At 22.0% G+C, this 15,438-nt stretch overlaps 1 protein-coding gene across 1 annotated transcript in view; it reads left to right on the plus strand.

Moving 5' to 3' along the window:
- Positions 1-15,438, plus strand: part of LOC145284756 (ras GTPase-activating protein 1-like) — a 125,810-nt gene that overhangs the window by 5,900 nt on the left and 104,472 nt on the right. The window lies entirely within an intron of this gene.

Here is a 15,438-nt window from a genome sequence, read left to right on the forward strand (position 1 = left end):
AAAAAATAAAAAAGTGACACATATAAATAAAAATAAAAAATAAAAAAGTGATACATATAAATAAAAATAAAGAATAAAAAAGTGACAAATAAATAAAAATAAAAAAGAAAAAAGAGACACATAAATAAAAATAAAAATAAAAAAGTGACACACATAAATAAAAATAAAAAATAAAAAAGTGACACACATAAATAAAAATAAACATTAAAAAGTGACACATAAATAAAAATAAAAAATAAAAAAGAGACACATATAAATAAAAAAAAAGTGACACATAAATAAAAATAAAAAATAAAAAGTGACACAATTAAAAATAAAAAATAAAAAAGTGACACACATAAATAAAAATAAACAATAAAAAAGTGACACATAAATAAAAATAAACAATAAAAAAGTGACACATAAATAAAAATAAACAATAAAAAAGTGACACATAAATAAAAATAAAAAATAAAAAATTGACACATATAAATAAAAATAAAAAATAAAAAAGTGACACATATAAATAAAAATAAAAAATAAAAAAGTGACACATATAAATAAAAATAAAAAATTAAAAAGTGACACATATAAATAAAAATAAAAAATAAAAAATTGACATATAAATAAAAATAAAAAATAAAAAAGAGACACACATAAATAAAAATAAAAACTAAAAAAGTGACACGTATAAATAAAAATAAAAAATAAAAAAGTGACACATAAATAGAAAATAAAAAAGTGACACATAAATAAAAAATAAAAAAGTGACACATAAATAAAAAATAAAAAAGTGACACACATACATGAAAATAAAAAATAAGAAAGTGACACATATAAATAAAAATAAAAAATAAAAAAGAGACACATGTAAATAAAAATAAAAAAGTGACACACATAACTAAAAATAAAAAAAAGTGACACACATAAATAAAAATAAAAAAATAAAAAAGTGACACATAAATAAAAATAAAAAATAAAAAAGTGACACATATAAATATAAATAAAAAATAAAAAAGTGACACATATAAATATAAATAAAAAATAAAAAAGAGACACACATAAATAAAAATCAAAAATAGACACGCATAAATAAAAATAAAAAATAAAAAAGAGACACATATAAATAAAAATAAAAAATAAAAAAGTGACACACATAAATAAAAATAAAAAATAAAAAAATGACACATACACAAAAATAAAAAATAAAAAAGTGACACATAAATAAAAATAAAAAATAAAAAAGTGACACATATAAATAAAAATAAAAAATAAAAAAGTGACACATATAAATAAAAATAAAAAAATACAAAAGTGACACAATTAAAAATAAAAAATAAAAAAGTGACACACATAAATAAAAATAACAAAGTGACACACATTAATAAAAATAAAAAATAAAAAAGTGACACATAAATAAAAATAAAAAATAAAAAAGTGACACACATAAATAAAAATAAACAATAAAAAAAGTGACACATATAAATAAAAATAAAAAATCAAAAAGTGACACATATAAATAAAAAATAAAAAAGTGACACATATAAATAAAAATAAAAAATAAAAAAGAGACACATGTAAATAAAAATAAAAAAGTGACACACATAACTAAAAATAAAAAAAAAAGTGACACACATAAATATAAATAAAAAAATAAAAAAGTGACACATAAATAAAAATAAAAAATAAAAAAGTGACACATATAAATATAAATAAAAAATAAAAAAGAGACACACATAAATAAAAATAAAAAATAGACACGCATAAATAAAAATAAAAAATAAAAAAGAGACACATATAAATAAAAATAAAAAATAAAAAAGTGACACGCATAAATAAAAATAAAAAATAAAAAAATGACACATACACAAAAATAAAAAATAAAAAAGTGACACATAAATAAAAATAAAAAATAAAAAAGTGACACATATAAATAAAAATAAAAAATAAAAAAGTGACACATATAAATAAAAATAAAAAAATACAAAAAGTGACACAATTAAAAATAAAAAATAAAAAAGTGACACACATAAATAAAAATAACAAAGTGACACACATAAATAAAAATAAAAAATAAAAAAGTGACACACATAAATAAAAATAAAAAATAAAAAAATGACACATCAATAAAAATAAAAAATAAAAAAGTGACCCATATAAATAAAAATAAAAAATAAAAAAAGTGACACATATAAATAAAAATAAAAAATAAAAAAGTGACACATATAAATAAAAAATAAAGAAGTGACACATAAATAAAAATAAAAAATAAAAATGTGACACATATAAATAAAAATAAAAAATAAAAAAGTGATACATATAAATAAAAATAAAGAATAAAAAAGTGACAAATAAAATAAAAAAGAAAAAAGAGACACATAAATAAAAATAAAAATAAAAAAGTGACACACATAAATAAAAATAAAAAATAAAAAATTGACACACATAAATAAAAATAAAAAATAAAAAAGTGACACATATAAATAAAAATAAAAAATAAAAAAGTGACACAATTAAAAATAAAAAATAAAAAAGTGACACACATAAATAAAAATAAAAAAGTGACACACATAAATAAAAATAAACAATAAAAAAGTGACACATAAATAAAAATAAAAAATAAAAAAGTGGCACATAAATAAAAATAAAAAAATAAAAAAGTGACACATATAAATAAAAATAAAAAATAAAAAAGTGACACATATAAATAAAAATAAAAAATAAAAAGAGACACATATAAATAAAAATAAAAAATAAAAAAGTGACACATCAATAAAAATAAAAAATAAAAAAGTGACACATATAAATAAAAATAAAAAATAAAAAAGAGACACATATAAATAAAAATAAAAAATAAAAAAGTGACACATATAAATAAAAATAAAAAATAAAAAAGTGACACATATAAATAAAAATAAAAAAGTGACACACATAAATAAAAAATAAAAAAGTGACACATAAATAAAAATAAAAAAATTAAAAAGTGACACATATAAATAAAAATAAAAAATAAAAAGAGACACATATAAATAAAAATAAAAAATAAAAAAGTGACACATATAAATAAAAATAAAAAATAAAAAGAGACACATATAAATAAAAATAAAAAATAAAAAAGTGACACATCAATAAAAATAAAAAATAAAAAAGTGACACATATAAATAAAAATAAAAAATAAAAAAGAGACACATATAAATAAAAATAAAAAATAAAAAAGTGACACACATAAATAAAAATAAAAAATAAAAAAGTGACACATATAAATAAAAATAAAAAAGTGACACACATAAATAAAAAATAAAAAAGTGACACATAAATAAACATAAAAAAATTAAAAAGTGACACATATAAATAAAAATAAAAAATAAAAAAGTGACACATATAAATAAAAATAAAAAAGAGACACATATAAATAAAAATAAAAAATAAAAAAGAGACACATAAAAAATAAAAAAGTGACACACATAAATAAAAATAAAAAATAAAAAAGTGACACACATAAATAAAAATAAAAAATAAAAAAGTGACACATATAAATAAAAATAAAAAATAAAAAAGAGACACATATAAATAAAAATAAAAAATAAAAAAGTGACACATATAAATAAAAATAAAAAATAAAATAGAGACACACATAAATAAAAATAAAAAAGAAAAAAGAGACACATATAAATAAAAATAAAAAATGAAAAAGTGACACATATAAATAAAAATAAAAAATAAAAAAGTGACACATAAATAAAAATAAAAAAGTGACACATATAAATAAAAATAGAAAATAAAAAAGAGACACATGTAAATAAAAATAAAAAATAAAAAAGAGACACATATAAATAAAAATAAAAAATAAAAAAGTGACACACATAAATAAAAATAAAAAATAAAAAAGTGACACATAAATAAAAATAAAAAATAAAAAAGTGACACATCAATAAAAATAAAAAATAAAAAAGTGACACATAAATAAAAATAAAAAATAAAAAAGTGACACATCAATAAAAATAAAAAATAAAAAAGTGACACACATAAATAAAAATAAAAAATAAAAAACTGACACATATAAATAAAAATAAAAAATAAAAAAGTGACACACATCAATAAAAATAAAAAATAAAAAAGTGACACATAAATAAAAATAAAAAATAAAAAAGTGACACATCAATAAAAATAAAAAATAAAAAAGTGACACATAAATAAAAATAAAAAATAAAAAAGTGACACATCAATAAAAATAAAAAATAAAAAAGTGACACACATAAATAAAAATAAAAAATAAAAAACTGACACATATAAATAAAAATAAAAAATAAAAAAGTGACACACATAAATAAAAATAAAAAATAAAAAAGTGACACATATAAATAAAAATAAAAAAGTGACACACATGAATAAAAATAAAAAATAAAAAAGTGACACATGAATAAAAATAAAAAAATAAAAAAGTGACACATAAAAATAAAAAATAAAAAAGTGATACATATAAATAAAAATAAAGAATAAAAAAGTGACAAATAAAATAAAAAAGAAAAAAGAGACACATAAATAAAAATAAAAATAAAAAAGTGACACACATAAATAAAAATAAAAAATAAAAAATTGACACACATAAATAAAAATAAAAAATAAAAAAGTGACACATATAAATAAAAATAAAAAATAAAAAAGTGACACAATTAAAAATAAAAAATAAAAAAGTGACACACATAAATAAAAATAAAAAAGTGACACACATAAATAAAAATAAACAATAAAAAAGTGACACATAAATAAAAATAAAAAATAAAAAAGTGGCACATAAATAAAAATAAAAAAATAAAAAAGTGACACATATAAATAAAAATAAAAAATAAAAAAGTGACACATATAAATAAAAATAAAAAATAAAAAGAGACACATATAAATAAAAATAAAAAATAAAAAAGTGACACATCAATAAAAATAAAAAATAAAAAAGTGACACATATAAATAAAAATAAAAAATAAAAAAGAGACACATATAAATAAAAATAAAAAATAAAAAAGTGACACATATAAATAAAAATAAAAAATAAAAAAGTGACACATATAAATAAAAATAAAAAAGTGACACACATAAATAAAAAATAAAAAAGTGACACATAAATAAAAATAAAAAAATTAAAAAGTGACACATATAAATAAAAATAAAAAATAAAAAGAGACACATATAAATAAAAATAAAAAATAAAAAAGTGACACATATAAATAAAAATAAAAAATAAAAAGAGACACATATAAATAAAAATAAAAAATAAAAAAGTGACACATCAATAAAAATAAAAAATAAAAAAGTGACACATATAAATAAAAATAAAAAATAAAAAAGAGACACATATAAATAAAAATAAAAAATAAAAAAGTGACACACATAAATAAAAATAAAAAATAAAAAAGTGACACATATAAATAAAAATAAAAAAGTGACACACATAAATAAAAAATAAAAAAGTGACACATAAATAAAAATAAAAAAATTAAAAAGTGACACATATAAATAAAAATAAAAAATAAAAAAGTGACACATATAAATAAAAATAAAAAAGAGACACATATAAATAAAAATAAAAAATAAAAAAGAGACACATAAAAAATAAAAAAGTGACACACATAAATAAAAATAAAAAATAAAAAAGTGACACACATAAATAAAAATAAAAAATAAAAAAGTGACACATATAAATAAAAATAAAAAAGAGACACATATAAATAAAAATAAAAAATAAAAAAGTGACACATATAAATAAAAATAAAAAATAAAATAGAGACACACATAAATAAAAATAAAAAAGAAAAAAGAGACACATATAAATAAAAATAAAAAATAAAAAAGTGACACATATAAATAAAAATAAAAAATAAAAAAGTGACACATAAATAAAAATAAAAAAGTGACACATATAAATAAAAATAGAAAATAAAAAAGAGACACATGTAAATAAAAATAAAAAATAAAAAAGAGACACATATAAATAAAAATAAAAAATAAAAAAGTGACACACATAAATAAAAATAAAAAATAAAAAAGTGACACATAAATAAAAATAAAAAATAAAAAAGTGACACATCAATAAAAATAAAAAATAAAAAAGTGACACATAAATAAAAATAAAAAATAAAAAAGTGACACATCAATAAAAATAAAAAATAAAAAAGTGACACACATAAATAAAAATAAAAAATAAAAAACTGACACATATAAATAAAAATAAAAAAGAGACACATATAAATAAAAATAAAAAATAAAAAAGAGACACATAAAAAATAAAAAAGTGACACACATAAATAAAAATAAAAAATAAAAAAGTGACACACATAAATAAAAATAAAAAATAAAAAAGTGACACATATAAATAAAAATAAAAAATAAAAAAGAGACACATATAAATAAAAATAAAAAATAAAAAAGTGACACATATAAATAAAAATAAAAAATAAAATAGAGACACACATAAATAAAAATAAAAAAGAAAAAAGAGACACATATAAATAAAAATAAAAAATAAAAAAGTGACACACATAAATAAAAAATAAAAAAGTGACACATAAATAAAAATAAAAAAATTAAAAAGTGACACATATAAATAAAAATAAAAAATAAAAAAGTGACACATATAAATAAAAATAAAAAAGAGACACATATAAATAAAAATAAAAAATAAAAAAGAGACACATAAAAAATAAAAAAGTGACACACATAAATAAAAATAAAAAATAAAAAAGTGACACACATAAATAAAAATAAAAAATAAAAAAGTGACACATATAAATAAAAATAAAAAATAAAAAAGAGACACATATAAATAAAAATAAAAAATAAAAAAGTGACACATATAAATAAAAATAAAAAATAAAATAGAGACACACATAAATAAAAATAAAAAAGAAAAAAGAGACACATATAAATAAAAATAAAAAATAAAAAAGTGACACATATAAATAAAAATAAAAAATAAAAAAGTGACACATAAATAAAAATAAAAAAGTGACACATATAAATAAAAATAGAAAATAAAAAAGAGACACATGTAAATAAAAATAAAAAATAAAAAAGAGACACATATAAATAAAAATAAAAAATAAAAAAGTGACACACATAAATAAAAATAAAAAATAAAAAAGTGACACATAAATAAAAATAAAAAATAAAAAAGTGACACATCAATAAAAATAAAAAATAAAAAAGTGACACATAAATAAAAATAAAAAATAAAAAAGTGACACATCAATAAAAATAAAAAATAAAAAGTGACACACATAAATAAAAATAAAAAATAAAAAACTGACACATATAAATAAAAATAAAAAATAAAAAAGTGACACACATCAATAAAAATAAAAAATAAAAAAGTGACACATAAATAAAAATAAAAAATAAAAAAGTGACACATCAATAAAAATAAAAAATAAAAAAGTGACACATAAATAAAAATAAAAAATAAAAAAGTGACACATCAATAAAAATAAAAAATAAAAAAGTGACACACATAAATAAAAATAAAAAATAAAAAAGTGACACATATAAATAAAAATAAAAAATAAAAAAGTGACACACGTAAATAAAAATAAAAAATAAAAAAGTGACACATATAAATAAAAATAAAAAAGTGACACACATGAATAAAAATAAAAAATAAAAAAGTGACACATGAATAAAAATAAAAAAATAAAAAAGTGACACATATAAATAAAAAAAAAAAATAAAAAAGTGACACATAAATAAAAATAAAAAATAAAAAAGAGACACATATAAATAAAAATAAAAAATAAAAAAGTGACACATATAAGTAAAAATAAAAAATAAAAAAGTGACACATATAAATAAAAATAAAAAATAAAAAAGTGACACATAAATAAAAATAAAAAATAAAAAAGTGACACATAAATAAAAATAAAAAATAAAAAAGAGACACATATAAATAAAAATAAAAAATAAAAAAGTTACACATAAATAAAAATAAAAAAGTGACACATATAAATAAAAATAGAAAATAAAAAAGAGACACATGTAAATAAAAATAAAAAATAAAAAAGAGACACATATAAATAAAAATAAAAAATAAAAAAGTGACACACATAAATAAAAATAAAAAATAAAAAAGTGACACATATAAATAAAAATAAAAAAGTGACACACATGAATAAAAATAAAAAATAAAAAAGTGACACATGAATAAAAATAAAAAAATAAAAAAGTGACACATATAAATAAAAATAAAAAATAAAAAAGTGACACATATAAATAAAAAATAAAAAAGAGACACATATAAATAAAAATAAAAATAAAAAAGTGACACACATAAATAAAAATAAAAAAATAAAAAAGAGACACATATAAATAAAAATAAAAAATAAAAAAGTGACACACATAAATAAAAATAAAAAATAAAAAAGTGACACATAAATAGAAATAAAAAAGTGACACATAAATAAAAATAAAAAATTGACACACATAAATAAAAATAAAAAATAAAAAAGTGACACATATAAATAAAAATAAAAAATAAAAAAGAGACACATATAAATAAAAATAAAAAATAAAAGAGTGACACATATAAATAAAAATAAAAAATAAAAAAGTGACACATATAAATAAAAATAAAAAATAAAAAAGTGACACATATAAATAAAAATAAAAAATAAAAAAGTGACACACATAAATAAAAATAAAAAATAAAAAAAGTGACACATAAATAAAAATAAAAAATAAAAAAGTGACACATAAATAAAAATAAAAAATAAAAAAGAGACACATATAAATAAAAATAAAAAATAAAAAAGTGACACATATAAATAAAAATAAAAAATAAAAAAGTGACACATATAAATAAAAATAAAAAATAAAAAAGTGACACATAAATAAAAATAAAAAATAAAAAAGTGACACATAAATAAAAATAAAAAATAAAAAAGTGACACATAAATAAAAATAAAAAATAAAAAAGAGACACATAAATAAAAATAAAAAATAAAAAAGAGACACATATAAATAAAAATAAAAAATAAAAAAGTGACACACATAAATAAAAATAAAAAATAAAAAATTGACACATATAAATAAAATAAAAAATATTGATAATTCAGATACAAACAAGAAAAGTAAAATTGAGAAAAAATGTAACTGTAAAATAAGGATCAATTGCTGCTTACACACTAATTGTTGAACAAAACCACAATCTACCAGACCATTATCTATTCTACTGAAAATGCGAATAGCAAAAATCATTATATGGAGAAACTGCATAAAAATGAAAAAAGTACATTTGATTAGAAAAAAAAATCAGAGATAAAGTGTGTCACTGTAACGATTCGGAACACAGAAGACGAATGATAACCAGTAAATAAGACTTTATTCATCTAAAATCACACGTATGCATGCTGAAATGAAAGAATGAAAAATTGCTAAGATTTTACACAAAGTAACAATGCTAATATGATATTCATCCCAAGTGAAAAGAGTTCAGAGAGGGGTTGTAAAATTATATACAAAGGTTCAAGCATCTCTGTTTCTTAGGTGATAGGGATGGACACGCTGTTGTCTAAGGATGAGTTCTGATAGCTTCTTATCAAACGTTGTATCAGTCTGTGAAGTTTCACAACGTTCTTCGGATACACCAGATTCAAATGAGGCATCTGGTTGTTGAGATGAAGTCTCCTGTGAGATAACAGAATCATTAGTATTGGGTGCTACATGTTTTGTGGTAAGTTGATGCAACAGCACTGTTTTCTCCCTTCTTGGTTGGAAGTCTAACGTGGGAGGGTTGCATTCTAGCCACACTACTTCGTTGACAAAGGGTTCATACTTGGATGACCGTATGTTACATTTCATCAGGACCGAACCTAGATTCAAAAGGTGACTGGGAAGAGAGATACCAGATGTTGATTTCCGATTGTAGTAGAATATTTGCTTGTGAAGTGTAGCATTAGTGACATTACACAATAATGAATGAATGAATTGTAAGACAGCATGCAAAATTGACTCCCAATAAGAAATCAGCAGTCTTTGTGACTTCAATGCCAGCAATATCATTTTCCATAACATGGCATTTAATCATTCTACCTGGTCATTTCCCTGCTGGTTATAGGCAGTTGTGCAGCTCATTGCTATTCCCTTTCTATGCAAAACATTTGTTAGTTCGGTTGAAAGGAATGATGGACTCTGTCAGAGTGAATAAAGGAAGGTATATCAAACAGTGAAAAGTTGACTTTGTGTTGATAAGGAAAGGCAAAGGGGAAATGTAGTATTCGTTAACAATTGTTAATAGATAGTTGTTTCGACTATTAGATGGCAGAGGATCTTTAAAGCGTTCAAATGGTTGTATTGCTTTTACAAGCTTAAAATTCGTGTGATGAAAAAATTGTGGTTTTAATTCTGCACAGAGGAAACAGTTCCCGATAGTTCGTCAAACATCTTCGATGAAGTAAGAGAGTTTACACAGACGTACAAAATGAGACATTTGTGTGATGCCTGGATTATATAATAAAACGTGTAGGTTTCATAGACTGGTTGAATTAGTCGAGGAGCAAACTGCTTGAGAAAGTGTGTCTGCGATTGCATTATCTTTACCAAGACGGTATATTAAATCAAATGTGAGGGCTAATATTTTGATTCTACAGCGTTCTACCTTCTTAAATAAAGATTTTGCTTGAATATTTCAGGTCATACATGAAGGCTACAGAACGTTGGTCTGTAATGTGTTTAAAGGCAGAACTGATAAGGTAGTGATGCCATTTACGCACTGCTTTGATGGCATGTGCTTCTTTTTTGACTGAAGAGTAATGTTGCTTGCTTACTGAAAGAAAGCAACTTGACGACCATTCTGATTGAGAGTGGCAACTAAGATAACATCTGAGGCAACATCCTGTATTGTTTCTGATCATTGTAGATTCATGCAATGATAATTCAAAAGAAATGTAGTTTAGGAATTATGCAACTCTTCTTTCATAGTAAACTTCTCACCCTTGCAGACGTATCTATTGTCCCTTGGAGCTGCTGCCTTCTATAAACGTGTTACTTTTATGCATTATAAAAATTTCATGAATAGGACATATCATAACTGGTTTATGGATGCATTTCGATATGGTTTCTAAAATCCATTTTTTTTTTTTTAATAATGATATAAGTTTAAAAGTTCAGATTAGTACTAGGTTGCTCATGAATTTGTTAAACAGTATGATTATTTACCATCATTTTAGGCTAGATAACAAGTTTTAAGTTGTAAGCCATTTTAGTTTCAGAAGAGAAGAGAAATATTGTTTCAAACAAAATGGCAGTATCAATCCAGAGAAGCTTTGAATTGTAAAATCTTGCAGACAAAGAATAGCGTTTCTGGTTGGTAGCCAATCGGAAGAGAAAAGTTCCTTCTTGTGTGAAAACAAAAAAGTATATCCTGGAATTCTAGAATATCCATTATCTTTCATGAAGTGATTCCGGTTTCTGATTAGTTACCAGCAGAGCGTAGCTCCATTTGATTGGTCAGTTCTTATCACTCCTGTCTATAAATAGAACATTCCAATTTTTTGTAATCATACCCTCTTTACTATTTCAAATATATTTCAACAAAAGGTCAGGTGATGATTTGAAAAGTCATTGCACTAAAAGAAATGCACTCTGACTTACAAAAAATATGTGAACAGTCCTAAAAAAAAGTGGTTACAAATCCAACCTTGTTGTAACGGAACTGGCAATGACCAAAATGGGAGGAAATAAAGAGCTTACCTCAGATACGTCTGTTCTTGGGTTGCGGGCCGAGGAGAAGAGAGTGGAAGAGAGTTCCAAAATGGCGTCCATTGGCGTGGACCCCATGCAATTCTCGCAGAATCGCGTGTGCTCTCGCGTGATTATGCAAATATATAATTCCCGGATGCTATAAAGGCAGAACGCTGGGAAGCAGTCAAGCAGTGTTCTACAGATTGCGTGTAGGTGGTTCTGGTGGTTGGATTGTTCTTTGTGACAAGCCACAAATCTGTGAGAAGCGAGTTTTCTTCTACCTTTTTTCTGTCTCCTTCTTCTTTCTCTACGGTCATTACAGCCAAGAAATCCTCTCTTCTAGAGGTGGGCGGTACAGGGTGAAACTGATTATTTCCTATCTATGTTCCTGATTTTTGCTTACTACATTTGTATAAAACTTGTATAAAACTGAAAAAAGTAACAGCACAAGAATAGAAGGAAAATGACATTATTTACACCGTCATATGGTGATGAAGACTAAAATATTACATTTTCAAGCATGTTGCAAATCTTGTGCATTACACAAAGTTTTTAATAGAAACACTATAAAAGTTATTGTTGCTTACAGAATTTTATCAGCTACAGTAAAGCAACCATAGCTGGCAATACAAAGAATGTTTTGGAATAGTCTTGAAATTGTATCAATAAGACTGACTGCCAACTCAAAGGTAAATGCCAAACCAAAGATATTGTATACAAAGCCACAGTTATTCTCCAAGGCTATACAAATAGAACCTATATTTGAAGTGTTCTTTAAAAAATGCCATACAGAGTATGTTGCATCTGGATAATATATACAGGTACAAGAGGCGTGCAATAAGTAATGCTCCTGACCCACTTCCCATAGCAGTAGAGCAAGGAAACTTGGTACAGTTATTAGTCTTTCTCTACATAGAAACTACTCAGAGTTATGCATTTCTCCCATCATTTGATGCAGCTCTAGAGACCGTTTTTGTAGAACACCCCAGGTTGGTCCTCCAACCACGACGTGACTTCAGAAATTAAGACTGAATCATCTGGGAAACGCTTTTCTTTCAAAAACAACTTCATGGCTGGGAAGAGGTGAAAGCCAGAGGGTGCAAGGTCAGGAGAGTAGGGAGGATGGGGGAGGATTTCATAACCACACGCCTGTGCTTCTGATTTGGCGACATGCGAGTTGTGGACCGGAACATTGTCCTGCAAGAAGAGGGTACCTTTGCTGATCTTGCCCCGCCTCTTGATTTTGATAGCTTCCCTTAATTTCCTCAAAAGTGAAGCATAATAGGCTCCTGTAATTGTGGTACCCTTTGCCAGGAAATCTGTCATCACTACTCCGTCCTGGTCTCAGAAGACTGTGAGAATGACCTTGCCAGCGGAGGGCTGCACCCTTGCCTTCTTTGGAGGTGGTGAGTCCAAGTGTTTCCACTGCATTGACTGGGCTTTGGTCTCTGAATCATAGTGATAGACCTAGGTTTCATCCTGTGTAATCAGTCTTTTGAAAAACTTTGACTCATCTTCTTGGCACATCTCCAAATTCATCCTTGAGCACTCAACGCGTTCTCGCTTCTGGAATGGTGTGAGCAACCTGGGAATCCATCTGACAGACACCTTATGCATATGCAAATGGTCATGAATGATAGTTTCCACAGACTGTGTACTAATCTTGGCATCTTGGGCTATTTGGCGAATAGTAATTTCATTTTTTTTTATATTGACTCAAAGAGGCAGTTGGAGGTGTTATTCGCCTACAAAGAAATTACTACTACTATTTGACACAAAATATATTTTTTACTAGACACCATGTTCCTCTCTGCAGTTAATAGGTATACTAATATCAGTTTAAAAATTTTTAAAAATCATTTTAAAATAGTAAAAAATATATTATTTTATTTATTTTTAATAAATGATATAACAATTTCTATTCAATAAAAACAAAATTACATTTGAACAATAATTATTCAATGTTAGTAATTGTCTGTATTTTTGAGATGAGGTGTTTTCATTTATTGAGATTGTCGGACTGACTTCCTCATCTTGGTTGTTATAATCACAACGTTTTGGCCGTTTTGCCCTCCGGCCTTCATCAGGTGTTTTGTATCGAACTGGGGAACCGTAATAATAATAAAGAGTTGGGTTCGAGACTCCTAACAAACGGTTCCCCAGTTCGATACAAAACACCTGATGAAGGCTGGAGGGCAAAACGGCCGAAACGTTGTGACTATAACAACCAAGATGAGGAAGTCAGTCCGAAAATCTTATTTAATGTTATTTACAATTTTGTAAATGGGAGAAAATATGTTAAATAAGTATTTTTTGCATTAGAATAAAAAAAAATCATTTCTTTGTAAATTTTTTTAATTAATCATATTTATTTGAATCATTACAATTCAAAATTGACTTGCATAATTGCTGTTAGAAAAAATATTGAAAATATTTAACATTTCTAAAATCATACTTAAGCTAATATTTTCTAACAATTATTTTTAAAACTTTTAAACATTAACTCCTTTTAGCATTCATTAAAATTTTTTTAATTTTTAAATGTTCATGTTGGAACTATTTTTAGATTGCATACCATAGTGAATAGGAGCCAGAAACAGATGAACACAGATATACTTACACTATTAGGATGATTTATTTACTTCATTATGTTTAACATATGTAATTATTTTGTTTTACATTTTCATGATTTTAAAATACAACTTTTTATTTCATTTAATTAAATTGTAATTAAGTTTTTCTTTGCTAAATATTTGAATATTTTCAATATTGTATGAACTGACCATTTCCTCAAAAGATACACCAAATTTAAGAGTTAAAAACTCTAAAGTATTTGTAGGATTTAAATTATAACATTTAGTTTTATTATTTGTGGTGATTAAACTTTAATTTACTATTAAATAGAAAAAAGAATAGTTACAGAATTAGTACAATCTGATATTTGATATAACATTTGGTTTCTTTTGTAGTTGGAAGTTTTAGTTATTGGTATTTAAAGTAGTTTCTGAAATAAGAACAACAAGATAACAACTAAGCTTTGTCATCAAATTTGGATTGAAATGGTTTTTAAAATTCAGTTTTTATCTTGAAATAATATTCAAATAGTGAAATAAAGCAAATGCTTTAAAACTCAGTTATTTTTGTAGTTAGAATCTAACAATAATTTCATTGTTTTTGCAAAAGTAATCAATTTACTAATAAATTTAAAATGTTATTTTCAATGCATGCCAAAACTCATAACTCAGAAGATTCATATCTTCACTATTTACCATGTTTTTCTTGGGACCTTTTGTTTTGATAGGTCAGTTGTTCATTTATGGTAGGTATCCCAAATCAAAATGTTATTTTCATTATATCTGAGTAAATTACAATGTGTATATATATAGATCTTTAATCTTTGCATAAACAATAAATTCATTTTAGTAGCACAATTTGTTATTGAATTATGTGGATTTATTAAAGTTTTCAACTTTAATTTATTTTTGTTGTGAAAGACAACTTTAAACCATATATTAAACCTACCACATATAGGAATGGACTCTTTTCATGAAAATTGAACTGTTTCATATGCATAGACATACAATATCATGTTGACAGCATCACTATAAAAAATAAATTACTTGTCACTGAAAATAGTAATCTAAATTGAAGTGAGCTAAAAGGAAAACAAGCTATTAATGGCACAGGAGATTACATTTTGTTTACATCCAATTTTTATCAAAATAACCCAATA

This window comes from Euprymna scolopes, chromosome 9 (genome assembly GCF_053919585.1).
Source record: "Euprymna scolopes isolate OS-2025 chromosome 9, ASM5391958v1, whole genome shotgun sequence".
In the NCBI taxonomy this organism is placed as follows: Eukaryota; Metazoa; Mollusca; class Cephalopoda; order Sepiida; family Sepiolidae; genus Euprymna; species Euprymna scolopes.